This window comes from Rhinolophus sinicus, linkage group LG04, assembly GCF_036562045.2.
Source record: "Rhinolophus sinicus isolate RSC01 linkage group LG04, ASM3656204v1, whole genome shotgun sequence".
Taxonomy (NCBI): Eukaryota; Metazoa; Chordata; class Mammalia; order Chiroptera; family Rhinolophidae; genus Rhinolophus; species Rhinolophus sinicus.
Genome location: NC_133754.1, coordinates 95,004,888 through 95,026,035, shown reverse-complemented (window position 1 = coordinate 95,026,035; position 21,148 = coordinate 95,004,888). Strand labels below are relative to the sequence as shown.

The 21,148-nt window shown below is 39.9% G+C and overlaps 1 long non-coding RNA gene across 1 annotated transcript in view; it reads left to right on the top strand.

Moving 5' to 3' along the window:
• LOC141571071 (uncharacterized) overlaps positions 1–21,148 on the top strand; it is a 164,911-nt gene that overhangs the window by 100,420 nt on the left and 43,343 nt on the right. The window contains exon 2 of the long non-coding RNA XR_012495591.1: positions 5,808–5,832. This is a non-coding gene — a long non-coding RNA (uncharacterized LOC141571071). The remainder of the gene's footprint in view (positions 1–5,807; positions 5,833–21,148) is intronic.

Genomic DNA, 21,148 nt, shown 5'->3' with positions numbered 1-21,148 from the left:
CTCTCTTTGGCTCTATGTTATCTGGTTGAGAACAAACATTTTTTTGTCAAACCATTTAATCATAGTATCCACTGTACATCTGTGAGCAGCCTGCCATTTTCAGCTTTTTGATCATGTCTATATTTTGAGCAACAATGCCCGCACATCACTGCTTTGTTGCGTTACCGTCTTCCTAAAGTCCTAAATTGTTTTCAGGTAATAAATTAGGTTCTCCAGGAAGTGCAGTGATATAAAGCACAATGCAACCTGATTGAAGAAGACATTAGCTCGAGCGGGTCTGTGTCTGGGGCACTGGAACCCAGTCCTGTCCTTACCAGGGCCTGGCTGTGGAATCTTGGCCAAGGCACATAGCTTTTCTGAGTCTCCATTTCCTTATCTATCAAACCAGAAAGTTGTCCCTAGATGATCTCTGAAGCTCCTTTCAGTTTTAAAAGCCTCTGCAGTGACATTATGTGGAAACTGTCATTTGGAATAATTGGTCATTGTTTTTCAAAGATTTGGGGTGTAGATCAAGGCCTAGAGTGACAACAGTCTTCTGATGGAGGAAAAGTCACTGGCTATAAAATGTGCTTGTCCCTTCTGCCTCCTGGAGGCCAAGAGACAGAACTCGGCAGCTCCCTTCAGTGTCCTCAGCACAAAATGTGGCTGAATGCACAAACTTGTAAAACACACTGGCTAAAAATGAGCACTTCCCACAAATCACAGTTGATCAAACCACCTCAGTGGAATGGTAGGCTTCCTTCCAGCAGCTTTTTGTCCCTTCTTCCTTTCAGCGAGTTGTCAATCCGAGACCACCTGTGCTGCCTGTGATCAGCCTGTGTCCCCGCCCGTAGCTCAGTCCCTGTGATGTATCTCCTAGGCACAGCTTTTGCAGAAAGTACTTAATCAATCAGTGCTTGACATACACTTTTATCCCCCTGGGTTGTGCACTAAGCATCTCCTACAACCTCTGTGTTTATCTTGCTTCAAAACATTAATCTTAGAGAAGGAATCACTCTCCATTCAAATAGGTGTCAATTTGACACTTTTACATAGTTAAAGAAACATGCTTGTTCTGTTTGGAGTTGCTCAGGATGTGACATGACAATGTTACTTTCCTTCTAAGGCACTGTGACAATCCTGTTCTTTGCACCATAGTCCCCAGATAAGGGCCCCATCTGTCTTCACTATATGTGTGTGAGCAGATGCCAGATTCAAGCAAGAGATCTTTATCTTATTACACAATTAGCACCTGTCATGCTTCCAATCGGCTAATTCGAACAGAGACTATAACGTTCAGCTCTTTGAGGATTCCTTCAAAAGCAGCCTTCACTCTCCTTCTGGGAAATACTGGATAAAAACTAGGAAATTTAAAAATAGTATTTTATACTTGTAAAGCATGATCTTCAAATGTTTCAGTGAAAAATATTATAGAATGAATTTCCATGTCAGTTTGAAGATAAGAAAACGTTACATCATTATTTTATAAAGGTCAAATATATATGGTGATGGAAGGAGAACTACCTCTGGGTGGTGAGCGCACAATGTGATATAAAGATGATGTAATACAGAATTGTACACCTGAGATCTATGTAACTTTACTAACCATTGTTACCCCAATCAATTAATTAAAAAAATAAAGGTCATAGAGAGGTTATAGAAGTAGTCTAGTAATTTACCATAGGTTTGAAGGAATGAAAAAGTCCAAGTCCTGGTGGTTACAGTAAATACTGTTATTCTTTGATCAGATGCTTTATTCCTGTCATTTCTCCATCCACCAATCATTTCATCCAATATCTAGTGAACACCTACTAGTACATGACACTATAGTAGCAACCAGTATCTATTGAGTGTGTCCTGTATTCAAGGTCTGTTACAAACACTTTGCAAATATTAACTGATTGAGATATCTTCACCACAATCTTTTGAGGTAGATACTGTTCTGCGGGGGACCCTGCTCACTGCGCCATTTGTCGTGCGAGGCGGCCTGCGGGGTCTCTAGTCCCGCTCCCCACATAAGAATGCAGGATATGGCTAGGCCATAAAGGAACACCCAAGGAGCCATAGGTAGGGGAGTTATACCGCTATAGTCTCACTGGAGGCTGGAGTCACATGACCTGCAACCTGCTGTCCGCTTCTCTGTCTGCCAACCAACCGACTGCCCAACCAACGCAGCGTTAGCAGTTATATCAGAGGCTAATTGGCTAACTGGTTACAGCTGAGGGTCAATTAGCCATAGCCAATGACCATCTACTACCCGAGCCAGCACCTTTCCACGTGAGGCCGAGAGCCTGGAAACTGCTCTCTGGGACTCTATCCCCACAATACTAAGATTTTATTTTAATTTTAGAGATGAAGACACTGAAACACACAGGTGTTGAGTAACTTGCTCAAGATCATCTTGCTGGTAAATGACAGAGCTAGGATTTGCACTCAGTTAGTTTGAAGCCAGAGTCCGTGCTCTTAGCCACTCACTATGCCCCCTTCCAAACACAGTGGTGTCCCTGGGAGTGTACAGTACGGTCATCTGTGCCTGGATACCTAAACCTCAAACCTAAATGTGGACGATGACACAGGAGAGATGAAACCCCAGTTCTATGGAGGCGTGCAGGCAGGAGGGGTGAAGAGTGATGGTTGTGGGGTTGTGGAAAAGTGGTGTCTTCTTATTCTCAAAATGAACTATGGAGTATTCACTATGTTTCTATTTTATGACATTTTCACGCAGATACAGTGAATATTACCATGATGCCAGTTAAAAATAGATTATCAACTCTGAAAAAAAAAAACACATTTTGAAAGCATATTCTTCATAGCTGCATGAGCTTATTAATAATAACTCATTTCGCTTCACTGTAAATTGTACTTTTTTTTTCCCAGTTGACCTAATCTTTTCAGGGGTAAAATTATTGCATCTACATTTTGATTTATAGCTAAAAATTGTGCAAGGGCTGTAAACGCCTGCTGAATTTACTAGATCTTGCCTAGTAAAAGCGCTACTAAATGACTTATGTGAATACCTGTCAGAATTAATTAGATTGTTACTGAAAGACCATGAAATGCCATCCATTGCCTTTTAAAACACTCATAATTTTAAGTTTACATCTTGATGTTTCTTGTCTCCTCCTTAGCGACCTTTTCCAGAGTTAACTCACTTCTCTGAGATTCCTAAAGATCTTTCAGTGTTTCTACCATTAATTATATCTTGTATTATATGTCCTTGGCCTTGTATTTGGAAGTCTTATGTCTTCCTAATTAGTTTGTCAGCGTCTTGAGTGCCCGCATCGCAGGAAGTACAAGTGTCTTCTCTTTCTTAGTGTGGTCAGTTTCTGCTAGCACTGGGCATGCAGGAGTGTGAACATTGCGGACCTGGCTTGGCAGTGCTGGTCGGTGATCTGCTGACTTCCTAGGTGGAATTCAACCTGGTGGTCAGGCCGCTGGGCTGCAACAGGGAGGCTTCGATTATATTTCCCGATGCATCTCGTTTTCTTCACTAGTAACATCAGGGAAGAATCTCTGTCTAGACCAGTGGTTCCCGGCCTTGATTGCACTTTGGAATCACACTGACATGGGCTTCCAGCTCCAGAGATTCTGAGTTCCTAGGTCTGGGCATTGGGGTTTTAAACAGCTCCTCAGATGGTTCTAGAGAAACCGGGGTGCAGACGAACTTGACTAGAGGATTTCAGAAACGTTAACGAGAGCATATTGCCGGGTGTGATGCTCACCACCACCCCACGTACACCTTCTTCCAAGTCCTGCTGATTTGTCTGTTACTCAGAGCCCGTCCTCTCTCGGCATTCCCTCTGGCACTGTGCAGCTTTTTCTCTTTTTTTGACTTCCTGCCCTGTCTTCTTCGATCCTCCTCCTGCCACAAATGTGGACTTCCTAAACACCGATATGAGTGTATCCCTTTTATGCTAAAACTCCTGGCTGTAGAATTGAGTGCCAGCTCCCAAGAATGTCATACAGGCTCTACATAATCTGCACTCTGCCTGCCTCTCTAACCACACTATCCAACACATTCTCCCTTGCACATGCGTCTTTGTCGATGATGTTCCGTGGTCTCTGTGATGTACACATGTTGTTCTATCTTCCCAGGAGGAGTTCTTCCTCCTCCTTCCCCGCTATTCACTCATGAACCTACTGCTCATCCTTGAAACCTTAGCTAAGTATCACCTTGGTCAGGAGGATAGACTCATCTGAGCAGACTCGATCCTTCCTGCTCTATGCTAAGTGTTTTATACATCCCTCATTACTCTTCTCAGACTATTATTTATTTGCAGATCTAATATTTGAGGGTAGAAATTGTGTCTAATTCATCGTGTTTCCTTAGCACAGAGCATAAAACCTTGCACAGACTAGGGACTCAACAAAGTTGGTTGAATTAAATTGACTTAATGTTAATAAAGAATTTGGGGATTCCTTTAGAAGAAGTACACATATACTTGGGAAAAGAGCCATGCAACAGGAAGCCTCCTCAAATAAAAATTGCATAATATAATTTTAAATACGTCTAATGCACATACGCATACTATCAAGTATCAAGGATTTGTAAAGTTGTTCGAATCCCTATTTGCTGTTGTGCGAATATGAATACCCAAGGTACCAACTGAACACATACTTATTGTGTTTGTTCTGTGTGGTACCTCGCTGTTGCCATCCTCAGGTTGCTCAGTGAGAAACACAGACAGGTCAAACAGCGGCTACAATTGTAGAATGATCAAATGCTATGAGAGAGCTAAGTACAAACTTATGTCCAGGGTCATTAAACCCTTTCTTGGGAACATTCCCAGTATAATGGCTGAAATTTTGCCCCTTTCTGTCCCACTCAAGAAAGCATAGTCAAATGCAAATTAATAGAAGTCATAATATTATAAGGACAATCTGGCAAACACAAGAGGCTTTTTAAAAAGTAAATGATTTACAAAACTTGATACTTTAGCTATTACAATAACAAATTCCTTGTGACATATTTTAGAACTAATTGCAACATGCAAGTGTATCATCCTACCTATTTTGTGGGGAGGGAAATCCCTTCTTTAGTATATTTATGATACATTTAATCCTGTACAAATTTATGTTATATACAGTCTTTTAGGAAGACATCCATGCACATTATAACCAACAGAAAGCTAGGTCCTTTAGGGAATTAGCAAGAATTCAAATTTAACTGGTATCACCACCATGCAGGGGTGAGACAATAGTTATAACTTTACTTCTTTGATGGCAATTGTATCTCCTCCCTTCAGTTCTTTTAGTCAGTCTGACTTTCTAAAACAGGAAATCTGTCTACCATTAAATTTATAAGACCCCTAATTTCAGACTAATCTCCTTTATGAGCACTGAACAGTAATACATTTCCTTTTATTTCCCTAAAACAGCACTAGTGATTGATGGGCCAAGACGTGGTGAAAATGTAATACAAATAATAAAATATAAATGAAAACAACTGCGTACATTACTCATCACATGCCAGATATGAATGAGCTAAGGTCATTACATTGAGGTGATTTTACTTAATCTGTAAATTATATCAATTGTAATCTTTTAATCTCAAAAGGCAGATTGGATACACATGTGGCTTAGCAAACATTTTTTTTTTTTTTTTTTTTTTTTAAGAGTACTAGATTCTAGCTCTATCTAAAAAGTCATCATATTATAAAGGTAAAAAATGTGGTTAAAAAAAAAAGGAAAGACAAAAAGAACATGTATACTGCTGAAATGGTACAATAATCTGAGAACTGAGATGGGGGTGTGAGGCTCATAGAATGCTAGAACCTTGGCCAACACGCTGTGATTTATTGAACTCTCGTTTCTGTATTTATTCACAGGAAAACGTGCTGAAGAAGGGTATGGGTGAGTACATAGATCTAATCTCTCAACAACCAACGTACAATGGGGCTCAGTGTAGTGTAAGTTCCTGCCTGTATTACGTACTGAACTAGGTTTCTTTTCTGAAATTCCTAGGCCTCTGTAGCTCATAATTTTGGGAGCGCATTTGCATATAGCGCATTAAATGTGGCTGCCAGGGAGTTTAAAGCTAATTTCTCACTAGATGATGACTGCCAGACTATCACTGTACTTCTTAAATCAAACCAAACCTATAAAACTATGGCTGTCAGATGTTTCATTGCCCTCTTAAATCTATCTGACCCCATTGTAAGTTTTGCATTAGGCTGCAGTCAGTAGAGTGCTTCATAGACTGTAACCCTCTGTAGCCCTAAAAAAATACTGCAATACACCACTAAGTCTAATCTTCAACATTGAGTGTTAAAAACAAAACAAACAAAAACAACAATAACAACAACAAAACATACTATTTATCACCCCGATGGCTCTCTTGACCCACCTGTAAAAGCAAACCAAAATTTTCTCTTAACCAAAAAGCAAACCAAAATTTTCTCTTAACCAAAAATTTTCTGAAAACGAAATATTTTATTTTCATAGGGTAAGAAGTCTGTTTTCTATTTTACAATAACAAATGTAACATGTTCCTCATGGAAATAAAATGTAATCTTCTTGAGAAACAGGACTATTTCTTTTGCTCCTCCTTCCCATGATGTTATTAAAACTATTTGGTGAACTTTTGGCAACAGAGGTAAGAATAGCATAGGCCCAATGTTGCTGTAAATCTGAATGATAAGCCTCTGTGGGGACAGAGCCCCAGAAAGTAGTTTACAGGCTCTCGGCCTCACATGGAAGGGTGCTGGTTCGGGTGGTGAATGGCCGTCGGCTGTAGCTGATTGGCCGTCAACTGTGGCCGGTTAGCTGATTGGCCGCTGGTATAACTGCTGCGGCTACGAAGGACTGCCGAGGAGCCGAGGAGAGCCGAGAGAGAGGAACAGAGGAGAGAGTGGAGGAGAGTCGTCGGTCAGTCGGTTGGCGGAAAGGCAGACGGCAGGTCACGCATCCGGTGGGCCCAGCCTCCAGTGAGACCATAGTGGTATGACTCCCCTACCTATGGCTCCGTGGGCATTCCTTTTCGACCTCACCATATCCTGCGTTCTTGTGTGGGGAGCGGGAGCAGAGACCCCGCAGGCCGCCCCGCCTGAAAGATGGCGCGGCGAGAAGGCCTCCGTGCACGACAAATGGCGCAGCGAGCAGGGTCTCCCGCACGACAGCCTCTGAGTGGAATTTGGTAGCATATAGTCTCGAAACAGACATTTGTTGACTTGAGGTTTAATTTTTTATATTCTCCATGTTTTTGTGCCTCGTTTTCATTCTCCCGTTTCTATCGGTGGAGTGAACCCTGACTTGCATGTATGTTGGCTGCTGACCAGAAAGCAGCGTTCTACATAAACCATTATCTTGCTATCAGTCTTACAAAGTTGTGTTTAATTATCTTTTAGAGGCAAACTTGCTATATCAACTAATTTTATACCAATATAAAATTGAATTTTAGTCATTTAAAGCCAATTCAAAATTTGCTTTTGGAGGAGAAGTAAGCTCTTGCCTGCTGACATAAAACCTGAATGGGGTCCTGGTTTTAGAGAGAAAGAAGAGTGAGGCGTTACTCTTCGGAAGGTATCACTACACCTCAGTGAGCTAGCTTAGTGAGGTAGCTCACTAGGGGGTTCTGGCTCCAGGGAAAGAAGAGTGAGCTGCAGTGTTCCCACTTCTGAAACAATGAATGTTGTCCCTCTCTGGTACCCTAGTCCCCAGTTTCTCTCCCTGAGGACCCCTGACCTCCCTGTGACAGTCATTTTTAACTAGCATGCAGGATGGACAGTGATCGGGTCCAAAGGTCTTTTCCCACAGGCCATATCCATTTCTTTCAGTGACAGATTTAGCTCTGGGGAACATTCTTTGTCAGCAATGAATGCTCTCCCCCTTTGCTCACTTATCCAGCGCCTGTGCTGTGCCAGCCCTGCACTAAGTGTGAGCATGTGATATAAGGCAAATGCAGGCAGGACCCCTGCTCTTATGGAGCTTACAGTCAAGTGGAAAAAAGACACATTAATCAAATAACTAGACTTATAAATGTAATGCAGCGTGATAAATGCTAAGACTGTGGGTACTTGGTTCAATGAGAACACTGATGGAAAATTGGACCTCATGTAGGAGGCCAGCTCAGGCTTCTTAAAGACGAGAAAATGGTGCCGAGATTTAAATGCCAGGGTCCTGAACCAAAAGGTCAAGCAGGAAGCAGAAACAGGTATCCAGGTCACTCAGGTCTGACCTTTATCTCTGCTCTCAGAAATTTTACTTTTATTATGTGCATAATTGAAGCAAAAGATTCTGACGAGTCATTATGAAATTACAGACTTTCCTCAATATTTAGAGCTCAAGTAATTGTTTCCCTAAATGTGCTTGCCTGCAAAAAGCAGCGAGAGTATGAAAATGTAACAGATGCCTTCAAGCATATGATACAAAGGTTACTGTAGGGATAGAGACCCAGAGAGCAGTTTCAAGGTTCTGGGCCTTACGTGGAAAGGTGCTGGCTCAGGTAGTAGATGGCCATCAGCTGTGAATAGTTGGCCATCAGCTATTACTGGTTAGCCGTTAGCCACTGATATAACTTCTGTGGCTGAGCTAGCAAGCGTGCACTGCAGTTAGCAAGGGTTGGTTGGCAGGCAGAGAAGCGGAGGGCGGATTGCGGATCATGTGGATCCTGCTTCGTGTGTCTTGCTGGGCCGCCAGAGAGACTGGGGTGCTGGAAGACCCCTTGTTGGGGTACTGGCGGATGTTTGCTTTTGTGTCTCCAACCCAGCCGCCAGTGAGAATATAGTGGTATGACTCCCCTATCTATGGCTCCGTTGTTCCTTTTTGGCCTCACCACATCCTGCATTCTTGTGTGGGGAGCAGGAACTGAGACCCCGCCTGATACCCCGCGTGACAGTCACCCTTAGTTGTTACATTTCTGTGTTTGCTCTTAAGCTGAGGTCCAACCGGCCCCGTTTGTTGTAGGGCAGCCTCTGTTCTAGGCCAGGGAGCCAGTGGTTTCTGTAGCACCCAAGTGTGCTCCTGGGTAACTGAGAGAGAATCCTTCCTTCCCTGGCCCTGAGTCACACATGACCTGCCAGGGCTTTGTAGTTGCCAGGGCTCTGCCATAGCCTTTTCAACCACCCCCCACCCCAAAGTGATCTGACAGTCTGCTGGCATTGTGGAGTAATGCCCTAGCTCTTTCTTTGTACTTTGCCATTTTGTTGATTTTTCATTATTACCTATTAAGGAAACACTGTGTCCACGGTTAAGTCAACATGAACAGTTAGGAGAGAAGCAAGTGATTATTAGAACCCGAGTACACACAGAGCTAAGGGTGCGAACATGTTTTCCTTTCTCTTGTACCCAGCTGCCCGATGCCCGGGGCAGGCGGCAGAGGCCAGCAGTAATCAATCTTTTCAAAACACCCCTCTCATGGATTGAGCAGAGCCTGTTTCATCAAGCTAGAAATAACAAAAGCGTTAGACCCAGAGCTTCTAAAACAGAGGGAGCATTGGACGTTTAGATGTGTCGCTAGATGGCAGTGTTTCAGAGGTTCACTCTGAAGAGGCTATATTTGGTATCATAATTGCTGTTTTGTTGAAAAGCCAGAGTACTGAATAATAGCTAATATTTATCAAGGTCTTATTACATATGGAGCAATGCAGCGAAAGTTATTTTCGCATCAACATGGTAAAAACAGGCAAAATGATTATCCTCTTTTTATGGATGAGAGAATGGTGGTTTAAAATAGTTATACAATTTAACGGTAGGAATCAGGAACCTCGCTCAGTATTTTCCAGATATTATATAGTTTTGCTCCCAATGGCCCTATCTTGTAGTCTTCAGTGTGAGGAAGAGGAACTTGAGGGAAACAAAAGATGCTAGTTTACTTGTTCAAGGTACACAGCTGGTAAGCTGAGGAACCACGATCTGAACCAAGTCCATCTACACGCTTAAACACTCCTTCCTCCTCATTAGCTGGAAAACAAAAGCGTTAAATATACACTTCTTTTTTTTTTTCTGCCCCGCCTGGGCATTAGAAACTTGTGGAGTGTGAATCTAAGCTCTCTATACAAGTTATTTTTGGTGAAAGTGGTGGGAGGAGAAAACATCTCAAAAGGAGAGTGCTGTTGTCCTTGACATTGACCCATAATACTTCTTGAGGATACAAAGTCAATTTCCCCAGAATTTATAAAACCCTCCATTCTTTATTAGAATGGCTTTTAAAAACTCATTGCCTCCATGAAAGATGAAAGTGCTGAGCTCCCTTTCATTTCAAACATGAAATTGATAAGAAGTGCATGACCACTGTTCTTGTCCAAGTTTGTCACCCAAATCGAGTTCCCCAGAACTGGACACTGCAGTGCTACCACTGCGATCTCGGTAATACCTCTGATTGTCCTTAATCTTCTTGTGATACGTTTTTGGGCCAGTATTCTTTAAAATGATTCATCATGATAGAAGCCACACAGCCCACGAATTTGGGAATTTTGTGTCTGTTTTTTTGAGTCTAGTGATGCAGGGAAGTTTGCTGACATTTTGTTCAGTCATGGTAAAAACTTACAGAGAAATTCATTCACAGTAACACACGGTGTCCCTAGAATACAGTTGTAAACGTGTGATTTATTGTTTGAGATCTTGGAGAAAGGATTGGGAGGGGTGGAGAGGCAACAAAAGAATTCACCCACTTTGACCTAGTAGGTGTCAATTTTGATAGAAACACTTATATTCCAAATTTCACCCTTCTCAGGTATCCCTTACTTAGTTTAAGTATTTCTAGAAGTTTGATTCTTAGTACTGCCTAGCTATAGGTATACTTTGTCCAGACGCCAATTAAAGAAGCAAAGAAGCTGAAGTCCAGAAATCACTTTGAAGGTTAACATCTGCCTGTATGTAATCCAAGATATCTAGAGTCTTCCAGATTATACAGAGGGTGCCAAAAAAATGTGTACACATTTTAAGAAAGGAAAACTGTATTAAAATTGTAATACTCAATATATACCAATAACAAAAGATGAATACAAGTCACGTTTGACTTCTGCAATTACAAGAGGTGCTCAAAGTTGTTACCATCAGCGTCCAGACACTTCTGATTACGGCGGAATACTGCTTGAGCAATGTTGACCAAAGATTCCACTTGTATACATTTTTTTGGCACCCCCCCACATAATAAATTAGGTCTCATAGGCTTCCAGGTAAACATCATAGCCAACGCGTCTAGTCAACCAGATGACAAAGGCTTCGGAAGAGCAACACAAAGCTCCCTGTCTCCTTTAAAATGGCACTCCTAATTGAGCCTTCTCCCAGTTTTTGAACCAAAGAAGAATGGCTTAGTGAAAATTCAAGTTCATCAAAATGTGTTTTTTATATTCCTTACGTGGGACACTGTTTCTTTAAAATAATGCTATAAATCTAGTTCATTCTTTCTGATCCACCCTAAGAACAAACTCAGAAGGGATGCTGTATTTGACAGCGTTTGTATTTCTTAGCAGCTGCGGTGAAAGAGGTAAGTCATTAGAAATTCTGAAATGAGAGAGAACACTTTCCTTTCACTGACAGTAGTTTTTAGGAAGAACTTACATGTTGCTTCTGAAGACCTGTCTAAAAGAGCAGAGGAGATGATTACTGTGCTGCCAAGTTAGGTCCTGTATTTCTTTGTGTTAGCAGACAACAGCTGTTTTTAAGCTTACCCATTTCACTTAATACGCGTACGATGGTCAAATCAAAGATGGGAGCCCTGGTCAAGTGGCAAGACTATCCCCTCCCAAATTACACCTGATATACGAGTGTGTGTCATGTCGAGTACAGTGGCAGGCACCGTGTTGTTCCTCCTGAGTCACTTTGGACATTGAGGTTCTGGGTCATTACTTCTAATATGGATAACCGTAAGGACTACATGACAGAAAGTGTTCCTATGTGTGCGATCCCCGTAAATTGAACTACGGGTAGAATAGCTATGTGTGGGCAGGCAACAGATGTTTGTTGCAGGCAAAGATCTTTCTTCCTGCAGAGGAGTAATTCACAGGCTATAGATGCGTATCTCAGCATCGCAGGGATTGGGTAATTTTATGGGCCGTAATCATTTAGGAAAGTAATGATTTCTTTTTTAATCGTCAGAACCCATGACATATAAATAAAATGTTGGGAGAAAGAGAAAGCCAACACACTTTTTTTATAAAGCATTTCATCTGTGAATTTGGCTTCCAGTTCTCTTTAATAATTTTTGACAAGTGAGCCTGGAGCTAAACGCTTCACCTTCTTGCCGTCTTCAAGACACTTCACCAGACAGTTCTGGCTGAACCTGCTGCTCTGTTATCTGCTCTTCCTTCCTGTCGTCCCTCCATCTAACTTCCCTAAATGCAAATAGACTCTTTGTCCCCTTCTCTGAACATATGCTCCCCACTGCAAGCCCCCTCTGTGTGCTCCCTGGAATACACCATGGCATAACCTCCCACTCGGAGCTTTGGATGCCCTCCCAAGCTCCCCAAAGGGGTCTCTTGTACACAATTAGACAGGAAAAGTTCCCAAGGCTAGTTCCCAACTTTCTTTCCATTTATGCCTCCTAAACTACCCCAATCCATTGCTTGTATACAGCGTAATGTATATGTTTGAATGTTTGACAAAGCTTGGTGAGTCATTTTGTCTTGGCAAAATGTAATTTTTATTCTTATAAAATAGTTATATGCACCCAGTGAAAACATTCCAACAATATCGAAGACTATAACATGGGAAAGCACAAATGAACAAGTAATAACTTCAAAGTTAGCAATTTTAGATTGCAGCATTTCTGGCGTTTACCTCTGTAACACCAAATACTATAAAAACACCTTTAATTCTTGATTAAAAACTTATCACAGCTTCTCTTGTCTCGCAGATAGGAAAGAAGAAGCATGCCCTGTCATTACTTCATCTCCTCTGCTCACCCAAGTTTGATGGTTACCACTGGTTTTAAGTCTTGTGACAGTTACCTCTGACTCTGAGTAATGCGTGTGAACCCCGTCCCTTTGATTTACAGATTTTCTTGACTCACTGATTAAACACGTGGATGTTTTTGTTCCTTGTACTTCTCTCTGCTTTCCTGTTACTGCTCCCCTGCTCTAGTTTCTGTGTAAAGACAGGCCAGACCAGACAGCTAGTCGCTCAGATTTTCTACCTTTTTTTCCTTGCTCTATATTTTGGGAGATTTCCATGAGGGCATCTCTCAGCACTTGTACTGAATTTTTCATTTTGGAAATCATATTTTTTTAATTTCTAAGAAACATCTTTTTTCTGTGATTGCTCTATTTTCACAGCTTCCTATGGTTTGTTTTATGATCTCAATATCTTATATTTCTCTGAGGCTATGAACGTAAAAAGTTGAAATTCCTTTCTATCCCTTGAATTATATATGTTTTCTCCAGAGTTAGTTGTTCTACTTATTTATCTTGGTGCTTCTCGTTTGTGCAAATTTATTCTCTCAAATATCTGCTGATTTTTTTAAAATCTTATTTTTGAATGAAGGTCAGAATGGTTACCATATATCATATCCTGATTGAAAATACTCAGTGCTGGGAAGAGTGAGGCAGCGTTTGCATACAGCGGCGTGGGCTTTCTGAGGGAAATTTAGCAATATGTGTTAAGACTTTTCAAGTTGTGCATATCCATTCACACAGAAGCCCGCCACTGGGAAGTGCCAGGTTATGTGCAACGATAGCCACATAAATGTGAGTGACTAGAGGGCTTCCTAAACACGTTTAGTGTTTGATGGAACAGTGTGCAGGGTGAACGTGCACGCTTAGGATGACTTTTTAACAACGTAGGGTTGTTATATATGCACATACACGTACCTATATATGCACATTGTTTATTTTTTTCAAAATTATCTACATGCCAATATAATACAATTGAAACAATAAAAGTCACACACACAAAACAAACAAACAAGTAAAACCAGATGTACAAGGGCAGTGGAGCAAATCAACTAGCCAACCATTGCCCGCTTTCTGAGTCCTGCTGCTGATCTCTGCGTGAGCTGCTCTGGTTTCTGCCTTTGGTTTTGTTCTGGAAGGATTGATTGACTGACTATGATGGAAGTGTCTTCATTCTCAATGTCCAGTCCAGTGACTGTTGGCTTTGTTATGTGTGTGTGTGTGTGTGTGTGTGTGTGTGTGTAGGATGTGTCTGTGACAGGGAAAATTCACTGAAGGTTTTGCATATGGGAGTATGTGGCAGTTTTAGGAAAGCTGATTGGGCGGCACTCTATAAAATGACAAAGCAGGAAGAGATTGGAGAAGGGAAGAAAAATTAAAGCACTGTTCCAGTAATCCAAGTGTGAAGCAATAACTGCCTGAACAAAACTGAAAGAAATGTCACTTAAGAAGGAAGACAGGGATAGAAGAAAAATTGAGAAAGGCTATGAGAACTCGGTAACACATGAGTCAAAGACAATCCCAAGGTTTTTAAAAACTGTATTCTGACATGTGCCTGTTCATGGTTCATAAATACAATACAATCTTACTCAGCCTTAGAAAAAGGACATACTGTCATGCAGCAGTGTGGAAGTACCTTGAGGACGTTATGCTACATGAAATAAGTCAGTCACAAAACACAAATGCTGCATTATTCTACTTAGATGAGGTGGCTAAAGTCATCAAATGCTTAGGAACAGAAAGTAGAAACAGAAAGGAGCTGGGAGGAGTGGGAAGGGGAGTTGTTCAATGGAGATAGAGTTTCAGTTTTTCAAGACAAATAGTTCTAGAGGTCTGTTGAACAACAAGATTCATGTAGTAAACCCTACTGTACACTTAAAAATGTGTAGGATAAGATCAAATAAATCTTTTGCCTTTTACTAAAAAAATGGGTAAGATGGAAAATTTATTTTATGTTATTATTTGTTTTTAACCACAATTAAAAAAAACAACAGCACCGTATCCTGGAATATTTCAGATTTACCAAAAAGAATTAGAATAACATTACAAATATCAGGTACTCGTTATCCATAAAATAAACATTACCAATACAGTTGAAGCTTTTCAGTAATACCCCCAAAGTTTTAAATTTTCCTTCATTCGACAATGAATGTTTGAGTGCCTACAATTTGCAGAGCCCTGTGCCAGGCATCGAAAATGTAGCAATACCTCTGCCCTCCCGGTAAGGGGACTCGGGTGGCATGGAGAAGGGTTGCTATGCTGACAGATACAGAGCATTGAATGGTAAACTTGTTTGGGGATGTGATGTTGCCTTTTGCACTTCACAGCGTTGGACTTGAGGTGACCACTGAAGTGTCCATTTCTAAGGGCCTTTCCCGAACTAATTCCAGGAAATCTACAAAACACAGAACTGCTATTACTAATCCCATGTAAAATGTATTGAGTAATTACTGTGTGGAAGTCACTTTGCTACTCACAAATATTTAACTACCTTCTTCTGGGTGCCATGCACTGGAGTGGATGTCATTCTCTACTGGGTGGGCTGAGCAAGACATAAGACAGTTACATAGTATGACAAGGGTTGTGATTAGTACAGTGCTCTTGTGAAGTGACACCCAGAGTGTACCACAACGTACCTATCCTGCAGGAAGATACCCCGGAGCAGGTGACATACAACCTGAGATGGGATATAATAGAGAAAAAATAATAAAATTCAGTTCTTGCCCAGAAGGCCTTCTGGTATACCGGGGAAACACATCTAAACAAAACCCACAGGAAGTGTGATAATGTTTTCATGTATAAAGTACAAATGAGATGAGTATGGAAAAGCAGTTAATTATACCTGATGGGGTGGAAATCGTTGAGATGAGACTTTCATACGTTTATAAATAGATAAAGGTCATTTTAGCCAGAAAGAACAGTAAGAGCAAAGGTACACAACTTAAGACATGTGGTACTTGAGGAATCTCATGACCTTCACTCACTTAACTCCATTGTATCCATTGTATTAGAAAAAAAGTTCTCATAGGACTTCAAACAGAATAATTATCACATAATATATGTAATTATTATAATAATACGTAGTTGTAATAATATATGAAATAATGTTTATAAAATTTGTTTTAAATGACACAATGTCAAAGTAGTTTTGCTTTTATTATCACTGTAAAAATGACAGTGACACGGTTATTTAAATGGTCTTGGTGTGGAATTTTATCAGACATTTTCTGAAATCCTATGTAAGACCTTTTAGATCTTTTTGGCTGCTCCAGGTCCTTCAAGATATGAGTTCCTTTTACAAACATTTCTTGTCTCTGCCCCCCATGTTGTTCTTGCCTAAACACCCAGTGATCTCACACTCGACTTGTTTGTATGTTCTGGAAGCAATACTGGTACCCACACTGGTACTACAGGTGTAAGTCCTAGGGAGGTCACGTTTGGTTCAAGATATGGAAGAACTTCCTAACTTATCCACAACAGACTGAGAAAAAATGTTTATGTAAACTTTGCTTATATAGTTTTACATCAACTAAATTCATTTGATTTATAAGGTAGTCCTTTATTCTGAGATTATATCCTTTTCATTTTTTCTCTTTTGGTAGTAAAATGTCCTTTTATGAATTATGGTGTTAGTGAATTATAGTAGTTTTTAAAATGCCCTTACTTGGCAAAATAAAGGCTGGAAACACATTATTTAAAATTTTATAGGCTCAAACTTCCATAAAGTCTGAGAACTCATTTCTCTAACTTCTAAACTCTGTTGCAACTGTCAAATTATGTCAGATTTTCAAGTTGTCTATCTTGTTAGAAAGAGGAAAAGTTCATTTGAATTACATCAGATTATTGTTTGCATATATTGATTTTAACTTTCCATAGTATTTGGATATTCTGTCTTCCCTAAGAGGACACTGAGGGAATGAACTGATGTGATAGAACGAATCAGGAGACCTAGAATCAAATTCCCAGCTGTGCAACTAACTAGAGGTGTTTGCTTATTCTGGTTCTTACTTTTTATAGTTAGGAAAAAATGGGAAATGAGCAAGTAGTAAGAACCATTTAGTAATAAAATTCAACTTAAAAAATACATATATAGAGTGTATATATATGTATGTGTGTACATACGTACACACATATATCTATATGCACATACACACATATGTATACAACAGTGGATTTTGTGGGAAATTTATCATTTTTGATTGATAGAATATCTTTCGATCATTTAAAACTGAAAAGTTTATGGAGGATTAACACTTCAGGGAATGAGTTGATGAGGGAAAAATACCCAAACCTTAAAAATTTAAGGAAAGTAGAATATTGCCAATATTTGAAAGGTGAAAAGAAATTGAACTATAAGCTACAATTGGAAATTTTTTATGAGCAGCGATTTGCTGGTGAGCTAATAAGCATTTACATTTGCTGATCTTGTAGTTAGCTGCCTAATTACTCTATTTGTGCGTGCGAGTACAATCGTTTGTGTGGAAATGCGCGCAGGTGCAAATCAAATCTGCATGAACAGTAATTGGGCCTCATTTGAAACTTGGTCATGATCCTTCATTTCTCTATATTAGAAAAACCAAGACCTCAGTTTTCAAAAATAGTTCCTGAAACAAAACTTAAAATCCTATGGGCAAGATTGTGTTTTTAATTTGATTGCTGTCCCTAGATGTCTCTTTCTAGATCTTCTAAAGCTCTTGTCTTGCAATGAGGTTCACAACTAATTGATTTGAAAAAAATAGTGTATTATATTTATTTGTCAACATGCATTCTCACAACTTTTGGGGGCCTCAGAGACCCAAAATCAAACATAAGAATATGATTAAATGCAGTGAGGAATCCAATTTGATAATGCAATTAGATGCACTTTCTAGAGTTTTTTAGATTTTTGCTGCTCTTGTGCTATGCTCTATTGTTAAGTTAGATATTACAAATTACTCCGTGGTTACTAAATTAGGAAAACTTGAAGGGGAATGTAAAGTATATACTATAAGATTTGATAATACTTAACCCTTGTATGTTACTTTCATGCTTGCAAAACACTTCTCCACATACGTATATTTTCTTGCTTGATCCTACAACACTCCCATGATCCTAATCCCCATTTTACAATTGAGAAAACTGAGGCTTAGCAAAATAAAATTAATGCCATGATTTCACAAGTACTATCACACAGCAAGATTTTAAACGTAAGATACTCTGCTGTAAATTCTAGGCTATTTCAATGACTTGATCTCTCTTTGATTCTGTTATTTGCTCTTGGTTTTGTGTGTTAATTTCTGTGACCCTCTTCCTTCCGTAACGTTAAAAAATTCTTAATCCTATAGAGCATATTTTATCCTTTGGCATTCTGCACCATACTTAATACTGTTCTTTGCATAAAACTAGACACATCCCCCAAATACTTGTTGCTTATTTATGACTAGGGAGGTAGACAGCTGGCAACTAAGCAATGAAGTTTAATTCATAAATTGACTTTAACCAAGTTTGGTGTTGTATCTTAGCTTTTACCAGTGACGTCATGCTCCGAACCTATGTGTGTGAGAACAGTATGAAAAACCTGTCCCTCAGAATGTGATGAGGAAGGGCTGGCAGGGACGACATTAGATAGGCATTTTGACAATGCAGAATATACTCAAGAAATGATAAAGGCGTTTTATGTTTTTTAATAATTTTTTTCAATTACAGTTGGCATATAATATTGTATTAGTTTCAAGTGTACAATAGAGTGATTAGACATTTATATAACTTACTAAGTGATCAATCCAATTAATCTAGTACCCATCTGACACCATACATAGTTATTACAATATTATTGACTGTATCCCCTACGCTGTACTTTATATCCTGTGACTGTTTTGTACCTACCAATTTTTACTTTTTAATCTTTTCTCTTTTTTCACCCATCTCCCCAGCACTTTTCCCATCTGGCAACCATCAGAATGTTCTCTGTTATATATGAGTTTGTTTCTGTTTTGTTTGTTTCTTTATTTTGTTTTTTAGATTCCACATATAAGTAAAATTACATGGCCTTTGATTTTCTCTTCTGACATATTTCACTTAGCATAATACCCTCTAGGTCCATCCATGTTGTTGCAGATGGCAAGATTTCATTCTTTTTTATGGCAGAGTAATATTCCATTGCATATGTGTACCATTTCCTCTTTATCCATACATCTATTGATGGACACTTAGATTGCTTCCGTATCTTGAGTATTGTAAATAAAGCTGCAATGAACATATGGGTGCATATGTCTTTTCAAATTAGTGTTTTGGGTTTTTAAGATAAATACCCAGAAGTGGGACTACTGGGTTCTTCTTTGACCTGTGTTTTAGACTTTGTGTTAAAGTCTATTTTGTCTGGTATAAGTATTGCTACCTCAGTTTTTTGTTGGTTTGTTTGTTTGTTTATTTCCATTTTCATGAAACATCTTTTTCCATCACTTCACTTTCAGTCTGTGTGTGTCTTTTGATCTGAAGTGAGTCTCTGGTAGGCAGCATATGTAAGGGTCTTGTTTCTTTATCCATTCAGCTACCCTATGTCCTTTGATTGGAGCATTTAATCCGTTTACACTTAAGAAATTGTTGATAGATATGTAGTTATTGCCATTTATTATTCATATTTTTATCTTTCTTTTTCTCCTTAAAGAAGTCCCTTTAACATTTATTGTAATAGTGGTTTGGTGGTGTGAAACTTCCTTAGCTTTTTCTTGTCTGGGAAGCTCCTTATCTGCCCTTCAATTTTAAATGATAGCTTTGCTGGGTAGAGTTACCTTGGTTGTAGGTGCTTGATTTTCATCACTTTTAATATTTCCTGCAATCCTTTCTGGCAGCAAACTTTCTTTTGAGAAATCTGCTGACAATCTTATGGGAGCTCCCTTGTAGGTTACTAACTGCTCTTCTCTTGCTGCTTTTAAGATTCCCTCTTTGTCTTCAACTTTTGGCATTTTAATTATGATGTGTCTTGGTGTGGGCCTCTTTGGGTTCCTCTTGTTTGGGATTCTGCACTTCCTGGACTTCAGTGTCTGTTTCTTTTGCCAGGTTAAGGAAGTTTCCCATCATTATTTCTTCAAATAGGTTTTCAATTCCTTGCTTTTTCTCTTTTCCTTCTGGTACTCCTATGATGCAAATGTTGGTGCATTTGATATTGTCCCAGAAGCCCCTTAAACTATCCTCAGTTTTTTCTTTAGATTCTTTTTTTTTCTTTCTGCTGTTCTGATTGTTTTCTGCTACCTTATCTTCTAAATCGCTGATTTGATCCTCTGCTTCATCTAATCTACTGTTGATTCCCTGTAATGTATTTTTCATTTCAGTTATTGTATTATTCTTAATTTTTGAGTGGTTCTTTTTTATGTTTTTTATCTCCATTTTTATGTTTCCTATCTCTTTGTTGAAATTGTCACTGAGATCATTGAGCATCCTTATAACCAATGTGTTTCACTCTGCATCTGGTAGATTGTTTGTCTCCATTTTGTTTAATTCTTTTTCTAGAGCTTTGTTCTAATCTTTCATTTGGGACATGTTTCTTTGTCTCCTCATTTTTGCTGCTTTTCTATGTTTGTTCCTATGTATTAGGTAAAGCTGCTATGTCTCCTGGTCTTGGTGGAGTGGCCTTATGTAGTAGGTGTCTTGTGGGGTCCTGTGTCACAGTCTCCCTGGTCTCCTGAACTGGATGTTCCAAGTGTGTTCTTATATAGGTTGTGTGTGCCCTCCTGTTACAGTTGACCCTTACTTGCTATTGGCACATCATTGGGAGCATTTAGTGTGGTTGGTTGTGAAAACTGGCTTTGGCTACAGTGGAGGAGCTATTCTGCAGGGGCTGACCCTATGGAGCAGGATTCACTTTAGCAGGGCTCCAGTGCCTGTCCAGTCTCCTCTTTGGATATGTCTTTTATGGAGGTGGTTAGGTGGTGCTCTGGTGTCATCTGAAGCTGGACACTGGGTCTGTTTGTTCTAGGGCCTCTTGGGAAGGTCTCTGGTATAGACCAAGGTTAGCCTCTGCCTGTGCTCTGCCCAGGACCACTTGATATGAGTTACAAAGTGATCTGCAGATGGCTGCCATTTGTGCTGGGCTTCGGGGTGCCTGGGAGAGGCTAAGCTGCAGACTGAGGCCAGCAGCCACTAGCTCTGGGCTTGTGGCTGCTTAGCAAGAGGTGTGGGGCGTGCTGAGGCCAGATGATGTTTGTTTGGGGCTTTAAGAGATTTTTGGGAATGTCTAAAGCATGAACCAAGACAGGCCATTTGTTTGGAAAAGCCACTGGAAATGACTTGGGTGGGCCTGAAAGTTTAGTGGGGTGTCATGGAAAAACTAGGGTGGGGTGAACAGGGTTAGCTAGGTTGAT